This window comes from Vitis riparia, chromosome 7, assembly GCF_004353265.1.
Source record: "Vitis riparia cultivar Riparia Gloire de Montpellier isolate 1030 chromosome 7, EGFV_Vit.rip_1.0, whole genome shotgun sequence".
Classification (NCBI taxonomy): Eukaryota; Viridiplantae; Streptophyta; class Magnoliopsida; order Vitales; family Vitaceae; genus Vitis; species Vitis riparia.
Window position 1 is genome coordinate 368,356 of NC_048437.1, and position 12,248 is coordinate 380,603.

A 12,248-nucleotide genomic window follows, 5' to 3' on the forward strand; every position below is an offset into this window, starting at 1 on the left:
AAAACCGATGATGGCTCTGAACGCCGAAACTGAAAACCGACAATGATGGCTCTGAACGCCGACACTGAGAAGTGATAACGATGGCTCTGAATGCCGAACGAAGATGTGATGATGGCTCTGAACGTTGAAACCGGGAATGTGACTCTGAACGTCAAACTAGGAAGTGATGGCTTTGAACGCCGAAACTGAGAAACGATGGTGGCTCTGAACGCCAAAACTGGAGAAGTGGTTCTGAACGCCGAATTGAAAGTGTGACATGATGACTTTGAATGTCGTAAACCGTGAATGAATGGTGGCTCTGAACGCCAAACTGCAAGGAAATGATGAGGGAGAAATATGCCCCAGTGTAGCATGCCACCACAATGCTCAATCCAATGTAAATGACTGAAAGAGGCTCTACGAGTCTCGAACGATGCTCCACTAACGAGTCGGGATAATCAAATCGACTGTGAACATAGTCTCATAACCATCCCAACTAAATCATGAGGTCTCAATCTCAAAGTAACAATTCACTGAAGAGTCATGGCTAGTAGGGCGATCAGAACCTGAACGTCATGCTCCACTGAAAGCTCATCTCGACGAAAATCACAGGAACAACGATCTGTAAGGCAAATACAATATATCTCGGCCGAGTGATGGAAACTATAACAGATCGGTGAGAGAACGATTGTCTCCATGGCTAAATGAGGGAAATATGTCCCAATATAACGTCAGATGTACCCGATATGCCCTGATAACTCAAGAATAACTCCATGGGGATGTATAAAAGATCTGACATGTACTCCACTAAAATGGTGATGTGGGAACCTATGCACCTGGAGTAACTCCAACCAAGAATCATGACAATATCGGAAAATATGAGCCTGACTGAAAGACTCAATAAAGGCTCCACCAGAGAATCGGGACAAAATGAAATCGAATCATCAATTTGACGTGTATCTCATAACTAGGGATAATCATGCAAATCCATGGAGATCTACAAATCTCGACCGAGAGGGCGAATATGCTCTAGTATGGCATCGAATGTGCGACAGGTCGGAAAGATCAACTGACATCAAATCATCAATCATCAACTATGCAATCCTGGTCACCCGAATCCATAATTGAATCAGACCCACATTAAAGAGGCGTATCCCGGGAGGAAGCATGATGACATATAAGTGCCGAAAGGTGCATACCTAATTAGATAGCTCCAGAGAGACTCTACTGGAGGGTCATCGTCTCAATGTGTATCTCGTAAGTGGGGATGAGCATGCAACTCCATGAAAATATGTAAATCTTAATCGAAACGGAAATATGTCCCAGTATGGCATCAGATGTATGGTAAGTCAAAAATCGAGTGACATGAAATCATCAACCGTCAAATGTACGATCTCCGTAATCCAAATCGAACCCAAACATCAAGGAAATGTCTCCCGGAATAAGGAGCATGATGACATACAAATGTGAAAAAATACGGGTTTGACGGGATGGCTCAAGGGAGGCTTCATCGAGGAACCATGATAAAATAACGAACACGTCCTCGTCTCGGTGTGCATCCCGCAAGTGGGAGTGATCATGTAGCTCCATGAAGATTTATAAATCTCAATCAAAATGAAAATATGCTTTAGTATAGAATCAGATGTGGAATAAGCCAAAAATCGGACAACATCAAATAATCTGTCATCAAATGTGTGATCCCAATCATCCAAATCCATAGTTGAATCCAACCCACATATCAAAAGGCGTCTCTCAAAAGAAGAAGCATGAGGACATCTAAATGTCAAAAGTGTGTGCCTGACTGAATCACTCAAGAGAGGCTCTCCTGGGAGATCATGATAAGATAACAAACACGTCCTCGTCTCGATGTGCATCCCGCAAGTGGGAGTGATTATATAACTCCGTGAAGATCTATAAATCTCGTCCAGGACGGAAATATGCCCCAGTATGACGTCGAATGTACGGTAGGTCAGAAACCAGATGACATGGAATCATCTATCATCAAACATGTGACCTCCGTGATCCAAATCAAGTCCAAACAACTAGGGAACGTCTCCCAAGATAAGAAGCATGGCAACAACCAAATGCCGAGAAATGTGGGCTTGACTGAATGGCTCTATAGAGGCTCCAATGACGGATCATCATAAAAATAACAAACCAATCAATCATCTCAACGTACATCTCGCAAATGGGGATAAGCATGCAACTCCTTAAATATCTATAGATCTCACCCGAAACGGAATATACCCCAGTATGACATCGAATATGTGATAAATCAGAAAAAATCAGGTGATATCAAATCATCCATCGTCAAACGTATGATCCCGGTAATCCAAACACAGATGAATCGAATCTAAACATCAAAGAGACGACTCCCAAAAGAAGAAGCATGATGATATCTAAATATCAACCAGATTTCAAACACCTGTCCAAGTAGAGGCTATCGAAGACGACATTTGATCTTATGGTCTCATGGTGGTCTTAAGACACGAGACGTAACGTAGGCCAAGGTGATAGGGTGATAGAAATGAAGGAAAACTAGGCTCAAATACCCAATGGTAAAAAACTCATGCCCTCGTATATGAAATACAACATGTATAGTGAATCCCGTGAGCCATGGACATGAGGATGCCTAACGTGAATATGATGTCGGTAAGGAGACAAATGAAGCAAAATGAATTGATAGTGATATGTGTAATGATGATATAAAGAAAGTATCAAACCCGAGATGGGTTGCTGTAAGAAAATAATAAGATGTGAAGTGAAAATGATGAATCAGAAGCGAAAACGAGGATGATGATGGAACAAATAACACAAATAGGAGTAGTGATCAACTCAAATCAGACATGAAGTGAAGTCACATCAACAATGAACGTAATGATGGAAGAGACAATGACCCAGAGCTTTTAGGAGAAGGTCACTCATCTCACATTCGAAATATACAATAAAAATGAATACAAAGCATGAAGGGCCTCAGAAAGCTCACATACGAACTCCCATCGAAAAACATACTCAATCAAGTGACCCTCAAACATCAATATACACAATCAATGATAAAAAGTAATACACACATGCGTTTTTTTTTTTTCATTTTTTTTTCTTTTTAATTTTTTTTTCATTCATTTTTTTTTTTTTTACATATATACAAATGTACACACCCTGAACATGAACAAAATAAACCCCAAAGATGATATCAACGATGGATAGACACACTCTCAAAACTAAGGTAATAAAAACTCTCTCTAACAAGATGACCTTCTCAAACTAAAAATCTCTGAACCAGTGTCCATAGAATAAATAGTGGAAATGATGTGACTATCCTCCATGTAATGAACTGAGGAAGATCACCACTCAAGGTGGAGAGAATATGAAACAAAACAAGTAGTAGATAGAACAAAGAAGAAAATATGAAGGACAACCACTAAGATACGATGGAATGCAGTAATGTGATGGTAGGAAAAAATGATGAGAGAAAGATGCACCTGTAGGTCCAAGACTCATGAGACTCCCAAACAATGCATGCATACACTAAAGGGCCCCTATCCCGGTGTAGAAATGTGTGTAAGGCGATAAGAAAGAAAGACTATAATGCACATGTGAGGCTCAATGGGCTAGCAATGGTCTATGTATCAAAAAGGTGAAAGGGTATATGGCTAACCGAAATGATGGCCACCCATCCTGCGACCATGGTCTCAAACATAGTACATCTTTAGCTGATCCACATTGGTTAGCTCTGAGAATCGGTTTCCATCTAGATCCATCAACCATGCAGCGCCCTCTGAGGTCAACTCCCTGATGAAATAAAGTCCGCTCTAGCTGGGTTCGAACTTCCCTCTAGGATCTCTAATCAATCCTCTGATGAACCTCAAGACTAAGTCACCTCTCTATAATGGTCAATCAACAATCTTTACTATCTTTCCCCACTAACGGGAGATAAAGGAAGAAATGGACTCATCTGATCTCTGTCTGAAACCCTTAAGCTCTCTCCTCGACACATCCACGATAGTACTAAATGAAAACTATCATAGAAACTCCTAAGCTAAGTCATCCCATGTCCTACGTCGCGAGGACTCCAAATATGCGAACTAATGTTGGGTTGCACCACTCAGAGATAAAGGAAACATGGTGATCATCTGTGACTCGTCTAACCCATGGACCCTCATCACAGTACTGTAGAGTCGAAAATGAATACATGGACAATCAACGCTTGTGTACCTCTCAATGTCAGGCATTCTGAACTTGGCCGGTAGACTGGCCACTGGTATACTATCAAGATCATCTCAAGTCCATGAATTGTCAGATACTCTCAACTGCTTGATACACTACTTAATACGATCCATACATGAATGAGTATCCTCAAAGACTGTCTACTCTGCTGACTGTCTATCTCCTGCCTGAAACTAGTCAAGGCCTCCTAAATAGAAGCCATGGCGGCTGTGAACTGATCAATTGTGACAATCCACCGATCTCTCGGAAAAGCGAACTAATCTCCCCTCTACTCTGACCCAAGATGGAAAATCCACACTGAGAATGAAAAACCAATCTTGAAGAGCATAAAACACAAGATACCTGAATAGAATCCATGGTGTTTGTGAACTAGTCAACTGTGACAGTCTGCTGATCTATGCCTGATCTCTCGGAAAACCGAACTGAGCTCCCCTGTACTCCCCTGTACTCTAACCCAAGATGGTAAATCCACACTGAGAATGAAGAACCAATCCTGAAGAGCATGAAGCACGAGATATGGTAGGCACAGGGAAAACATGGAAGAAATGCTAGTCTAAACTGGAATGAGTAAAACATCAAAGTGTAGAAGGATTGTCCGACTGTAACTCAAACCCGTACTGATCTCTGTGCACTCTCAATTGGAGACTAAAAGAGGGAATATTGAATCTTAACTATGACCAAAGAGGCTCTGAAGGCCCTTAGATGCACCCACGTGTAGGTAGGGAGTCCTAATAGAAGGATTTACGGCTCAACCTACGAGGTCAAGGCGACTTTAAATGGATATGGGTGGACTTTAAAAGATCCCTAGCAGAAGCGATCATACCCTCCGGCGGTACGCAACCCTCTGCACGCCTCCAAAGAGACGGGGCGCTTCCATGCAAGGTGGTCATCACCTTCACACATGCACTACCTCGGCATCCCAGAGGGTTTCCTATGGTGAAACCTCTCAAAACTCTCAACACTCAAAAGTCAACTAGAGTGTGTAGTGAACGATGTGGGTGCATCCGATAACCCTAAGAAGCTAAAACGGGAAAGGAAACACACTGGCCACACCAATATCCATGAAACCTAGTTCCGGGCTATATAGGTCTTCAAAGATCGGACTCCAATCAGCATCGACGTGTCGGCCTCCTCTAGAATGCTCCCAAACATCGATATAGCCCATCGCTAGACCCTACTCCTAATCGCTAGCTCGGTCAAAGAGCAAACAAAGCAACAAATCTCATATCATAATACGAGATCAAGGAAAACAAGATCGACCGAGACTAGGGAGTTGGAGGTAAGGGGATAGATGTGTGTCCCACATAGATAAACAATACATGCATCACACAAAAGAATAGTAGTCATGCACCAAAGCAGTCATGCAAATAACAGGTATATAACTCATATCTACACACGACAAGAATATGATAAGCAAGATAGGAATATAACAAGAATAGACAATATGTCGAGATAAACAAGATAATATACAACAAATAAAATCAATCATGCCAAGATGAATGAGATATACAAAAATGAGAATATACATGTCCAAGAAAGCAAGACAATCATACAACAAGAAGAGTCACTATGCTAAAGTAGGTAAGAGAATCAATCGATGTAATCAACATGTCAACATCACAAATGAACATGACAGTCAAACATATATTACATACAAACATATCAAAGCTCTCAACGTGTAATCAACAACCAAACATACCAAGACACATAGAGGGGGGTATCAATTAATCAACCAATCAAATGCCACATTCCCCTCAACTCGAGTTCAAGTTTAACCCTCTAAAAATCCCCAGTGGAGTCGCCATTTTGTTTTCCCCCCCATTTTTCCCTCATCTCTCCTCTCTCCTCTCTCCATTCACTCACATGGCCGGCACCGAACCTAGGGTTTCTGGGGGGAATTTATTTTCTTTTTTTTCTCAGCCCCCCCCGGGAACAGCAGTAGAAGCCCCCCATTTTTTTTCTGCTTTATTTTTCTTTTCTTTCTAAAGTTTTTTAGGGCTTTTGGCAGCCCCCCTCTCCATTCACTCTCACACGGCTAGCATCCCACCTTGGCTTCTGGGCATTTTTTTATTTTCTTCTCCCTCCCAAACTCCCATAGGCGTGGCCCCCATATTTTTTTTCCATCTTCTTCCTCCTTCACAGCACTCCACCACACCTCCCATTTGATTTTAATTTTTATTTCATTTTATTTTGCTTCTGGAAAACCCGTCCACCCTCACTGTCGCCAATAGGGCCGACGAGCCATTGCCGGCCGGCGACCCCTTCCCATCTCATCCGTTTCCGTTATTATTATTATTATTATTATTATTATTGTTATTATTATTATTATTATTATTATTATTATTATTATTATTGTTGTTGTTGTTGTTGTTGTTGTTGTTGTTGTTGTTGTTATTTTATTTTATTTTAATAATAATTGTTGTTTGTGAAATTTGGATTATTGAATTAATATGAAATTTGGGATTAATTTATTGTTGGTAGATTAATACATAATTTGATTTAATTTATTGTTAGTGAATTAATTTGAAATTTATTAATTTGGGTTTGTGGGCATATTGTATTTGGTGATCAATTTGGGGATATTTAGATTATATCAATTGCATATTGTTTATTTGGACTTAGACCTAGTGTTAAGTTGTTATTTGTTTGGGCTTATTAGATTGAGCTTGAAATATTATTTCTCTTGACCATGTGTTTTTTTTATGTGGGCTTGTTAATTGATGTGGATTTTGGGGCCCATAATGTGGGTGAGATTTGTTGGATTATTTAAATATTTGATATGAGTTTGGCCAATTTAAATTGTTTAATTTGGATATGGGACAGTTGTGATGTATATTAAACTACGCTTAGATTATGAAATATTAAATTTAGGTATAATAGAATTTATTTTAATTCTACTTATGCATGCCAGATCTCAATTTTTAACGTCCTTGCAATTCATTGAACTATTTATTGTGTCATGCCAGCCAATGAAGAAATGAGGCCCCCACCCCCAACAGAAAAAAAAAGAGAAAAAAGAAAGAAAAAAAATGTCTTGAGGATATTGATGATTTATGTAACACTTTAAGTTGGTTTTTTTTTTCTTTTTTTCTTTTTCCGTTTAAATATTCAACATGCAAGTAGAGTAGAGTGGTTAAAAATACTGGTTTTTGTCTTGAGGTAATATCTGTTAATTGTCACTTTGAGATTGATTGTGGCTTGTGGAAGTCTTGTTGCATTTTACAAGTATTCTATTTCGATGTTAATCCTTTGGTGAAATAGAAAGGGATGATCATGCATTTTCTTATATTTTAGTTCTAGGAAAATATAAGGAAAGAAAAGAAAATGATTTTCTCTGTTTGATTTCACTTTGAAAAATACAAAGAAAATAAAATATAATTAAAATTAGTTAGAAACTTATATATTTTTAAAAAAATTAAGTTCTATGTATAAAAGATGAAACAAATAAAATGAGTTTTAAGCTACACATAAAAATAATTTAATTAATTTTTTTTCTTTTTTACATTTTCCTCAAATTTTTTTTTTTGATAAACAAACATAGCCTTGAATGGGATTGTCCTTCACTTGTGCTTTATTCTTGGCATCTGAGTGGGGTGCACAGGGGCATGCAGGAGAGAAAGCCAAAAGATGTTCAATTCTTATAAGAGCCGTGGGTGCTCTGTCCTAGTAATTCTGTTTTACATATATATTTCTCTTTAAATGGGTATAAGAATTTGGGGAGAACAAACTTGGACAATCCAGAATCAATTAACCAATTCTATCATGTAAGGATGTATATTATTCATTTGGATTCCATTGCGTGTTGGAAATTTAGACTCGTGTATTATGTACAAGAAAATGTATTTAATCACTTTTTGCCAATTCCCCGAGACCGGGGGACTTTCTCGCCTATGTTTCCCATGGGAAGAAGAGCAGGGCACAGCGCCCCTGGCTCTTTTTAAATAGTTTCTTTTTAGCTTTTTCCGACTTTTTAAAAGGTTTAGCTACAGAGTATTTAACCATAACTTAATTTTCAAACTAATGCTTCATGTGTATTTGTTAAAATTGATTAGAATGAATCAAAATTTTGTCCGGCGTGTGTATATGGTTTCGAATAGGATTCACCATAATTCGTAGGGAAGGCCCTGGAAACACTCCTCAAGGGCAATCTTATATAGCCCCCACACTTAAAAAGTGTCAAATTCATGCCATCCATTCTTTGAGATAAGTGTTTTGCTTGCTTTTGACAGCTTTGGCATTAAGGATGGTATTGTAACGACCCGTACCTAACCGTATAGATATTGTCCGCTTTGGGCCCAAGGAGGCCCTCACGGCTTTAAAACGCGTCTACTTGGTTAAGAGGAGCCTCTACATATCACAGGTATTCTAAAAAAAAGTTCAGTAGCCGAAGCCTGCATGTAAGTAGTAGACGTAGCTCCTCCTGCCTCCTATTTGCCACCCATCAGATAACCACAAATCAAATTCCTATTGATGGATGGCATTTTGGCACAACGTGGGTTAAACTACAACCTTATATAGGATATGTTAGGATATGTTTGGTTCTGAAAGTATCAAGAAAAAAAAAATGCAAAGGAAAATGATATTTTTATTTTATTATAAAAAGATTTAAAGAAAATTAAATATAATTAAAATTTTATATATTTTAAATTTAGATAATGAAAGAAATTAAGTGAGTCCTTTTATTTATTTTTTTATTTTATTGCTCTTATATTTTTCCTGAAATTTTATGGAACCAAGCTGTGGACCCCACATTTCGGCTCATGCGTTTCCCACTCGATGGCGAGCTAGATTTTTATTTGAAAAAATTGATTTTATTCATTGTTTGAAAAATGACTTGGAGTCGCCACTTATTTTTGTTTTATTTTTAAAAGGGTAAACAAAATAAGAAAGAAAAACCCTAAGTGTGACTCCTTATTTGGAAAAGGTGATCTACAAAAAACGGGATCGGGTTCAGGGGTCAGGTTACTTATCGAGAAGGTACGATAGAGGCCGTAGCACCCCTCTAAGTCCCTAAAGTCGGGTCTCTACTAATAAAATGAAGCTAGCATGGTGACCAATGAGAAAGTCAATGAATCCTCAAATCAATCATGCACGTATGAGAATTAGAAACAAGCATAAGGAGTGACCGTGATGCGAGAATATACGTACCTGGGTCGCGACCGATCAATACGCTATCATAAAAATGAGGTTAGTGCACAATTAAGGAATAATTTCGAGCATGTCATAGAGTAGAATAACACCAATCATGCATGACAATTAAATCAATCAATTATAAATTCATGTATGTAGGGCCCCCACCAAAGCCCATTTATTTTTTTGCATGAATTAATTCCATAAATTCCATTAATTGGAATTACAAAACCAAATTCATGCTTATTTCAAAACGTTTTAAAAAACAAAAGATGTATGAAAATTGCTTGCCAGAAATGAAAGTGGTAGCAAAAATGTTATTAAAAATGGGACTATGGGTCCTAGAGAAGAATATTAGGAATAGGAAGTTGTGAATTGAATAGTTTTGAAAACTGAACCCTTCAGAAATGAGGTTCTGGAAGTATGTTTGCAAACATGAGCTTTGAGGGATGATTTATGGGTCTGAGATGCCGCTGAGCCTGTTCTGTAAGGCTTAGTGATTGCTGCTGCTATTTTCTTTAATGAGCTCAGGTGTCAACAATTTGATGTATCACTTTAGGTAAATGACAAACAGCTTCTTATCAGATGACTGTTGCTCTTGAAGTCCACAAAGTTAACCACTTTGACAGCTGGACGCGACTAGGGGGGTCTTTCAAGTTATTGAGTCCAAACTCTCTTTGTAATCAAAATTATACTCCTCAAGAACTGATGTACCCAGAAAGGATGAATTCCAATCATTAACTTCTGCATTTTCTGAAGTTAGAACTTGTCCTTGAGAAGCTACAGATCTTTCCACTACAACACTGTATTGTCTATTGCCAGCAGACACTTCAAAATTGTCTTCATGTGTGCTCATTACAAGGCCTGAAGCTTGGGAAGCGTGGTGACTGGTATATGGTGACAGGCGTAGTGGGGAGCTTGAGATGGGTTTGATGTGGCAGGGCATGACTATGTATTCGTGTGAAAAGATGTGGGATAGGTGAATATGTGAACAGGATTTAAAGAAAGAAAAGGTGATGGAAAGAAATGGGTATATTACATGGGGTTATGAGACCTGTGGTGTTAGAGAGAAATAAGTATGAAGGAGTGAACCATGGGCATGGAGGTTAGGAAGGATAAGCATGAAGGTTAGGAAGGATGGGTATGAAAAACTAGTGAGACAAGGTAGCAAGCATAGAATGGGTTTAAGGGCATTAACATGAAATGGGTATATGGTGGGGTTTAGAGAGAGAATGCGAGATGATGAGTGCATGTGTGGATATGGGTGTGAGATGATGTAAATATGAAAGGGACGATAAGCTAAATACGTGAATGGAGGGGGTCCGAGAGAGAGTACAGTGATGAGTGTGAACAAACGAAGTGGTGATAGAATGAATGGGAATGCATGCATGTGGTTAGTAATGGGACATGGGTAACAACTACAGTCGTGGGTGTTGGATGGGTGGCATGGAGGTGGGTGCGAAGAATGAGGACCTTTTAATGGAGGGTTTTGGCTGTGAGAATCTGGATATAGCTGCAGTAGAAAGTGAGCATGGCGCCTTATTGGAACAGACGGCACTGCAAGAGACAAGCTCTGCAAATTATAAGAAAATCAATCTTTACAAGTCACGTGGCCGCACATGCTGAATTAGTTTAGGCATAACAATCGAGAATAAATTGCTTATAAGACCCGATGCTGGACTGTCCTGGAAAACTGAGGGGCTTCTAAATTCATCTCTAAGCACAATACCGACATGTTGTAGATATGAATCAATTTCTGGGGTAGGATTCTTCACCATGGATATCTCGTGCATACAATATACTCTAGCAAAGGGCAGCTGCAGCTCACAAAAAGAGAAGTTATTTGGCGCGGGATTCATGTCTGAATATGGTCAGGTTCTACGTGATTTTGTCTCTATCCTTTGAATCCAAGCTCTGAATAACATCAGCCATTAGTTTGTCAAAACAGAGGGAAAGGTGCTGATGCTGATCCACATGCTGTGAAGCCAAAATCTGAGCTTTTAGACCGGTGAAAATCTGCTGACTAATAAGAATTAAGCTCAGCATTGGTCTGTTGGGACTCCATTGGTTGCCACAATCCTCAAACAAAACAAACTCAAATAGAGTCTTGAGTATTTCTGGAAACAAAGTGGGGCAACAGGATTTATTTTGGCCACACTACCAACATGGGCAACAGTGTATTCGCTAAAAGTGGAGGTCCCAAGGAAATGGTAGATGAGCTTTCCCTTAGCGACAACGTAGAACTGCACAAGGCAATACAAGGCCCAAGTTTGACTGAAATTAAGAACAGTTGTCAAGTAAGGATAGTCGTATCCCCACTCAAATTTCCCTTTTCCATAAACCCCCCAAAATTCAAGAAAGATTGCCAATAGTGCACATATCATCTTCAGTATCATATATTTGAACAATACCAACTTTAACAGCTGGGTAGAAGTCTGGACCGAGATACCATTCCCTTAGAAAGAGATTTAATGGAAAATGATGCTTTATAATCCCATAAGTGTACGCCTCTTCCAAAAGTGGTGTGCTGCAAATAGGGTCCCATCATTTGATAGAATGTCAACAATTTAAAGTGCGAGGCCTACCAAACCTTGCCAACAATCCCTCTGTCACATTCATCTTCCTTCCGCTCAAGTATTTCAGCAGATCATTCTGACCTCCCTCGAAGATGTTAGCGTCAACTAACTTCTTTTCTGATATATTTCTCCATTCCTTCATTCGCGACTGATGGAAGACATCATTAAGAAAAACTCCATCATCAGAAATCAGTAAATGACTAGCCGAGGCAGGATTATTCATCGTCGTCGCCGTCTTTCGGCAACACGCGTTGATTGGAAAAGCGGCAGCCATAGTCGATAGGTGGGGCGTGACGTTGTCAGAGAGGAGGCGCTTTGCCGCCGGCGGCTCGATGA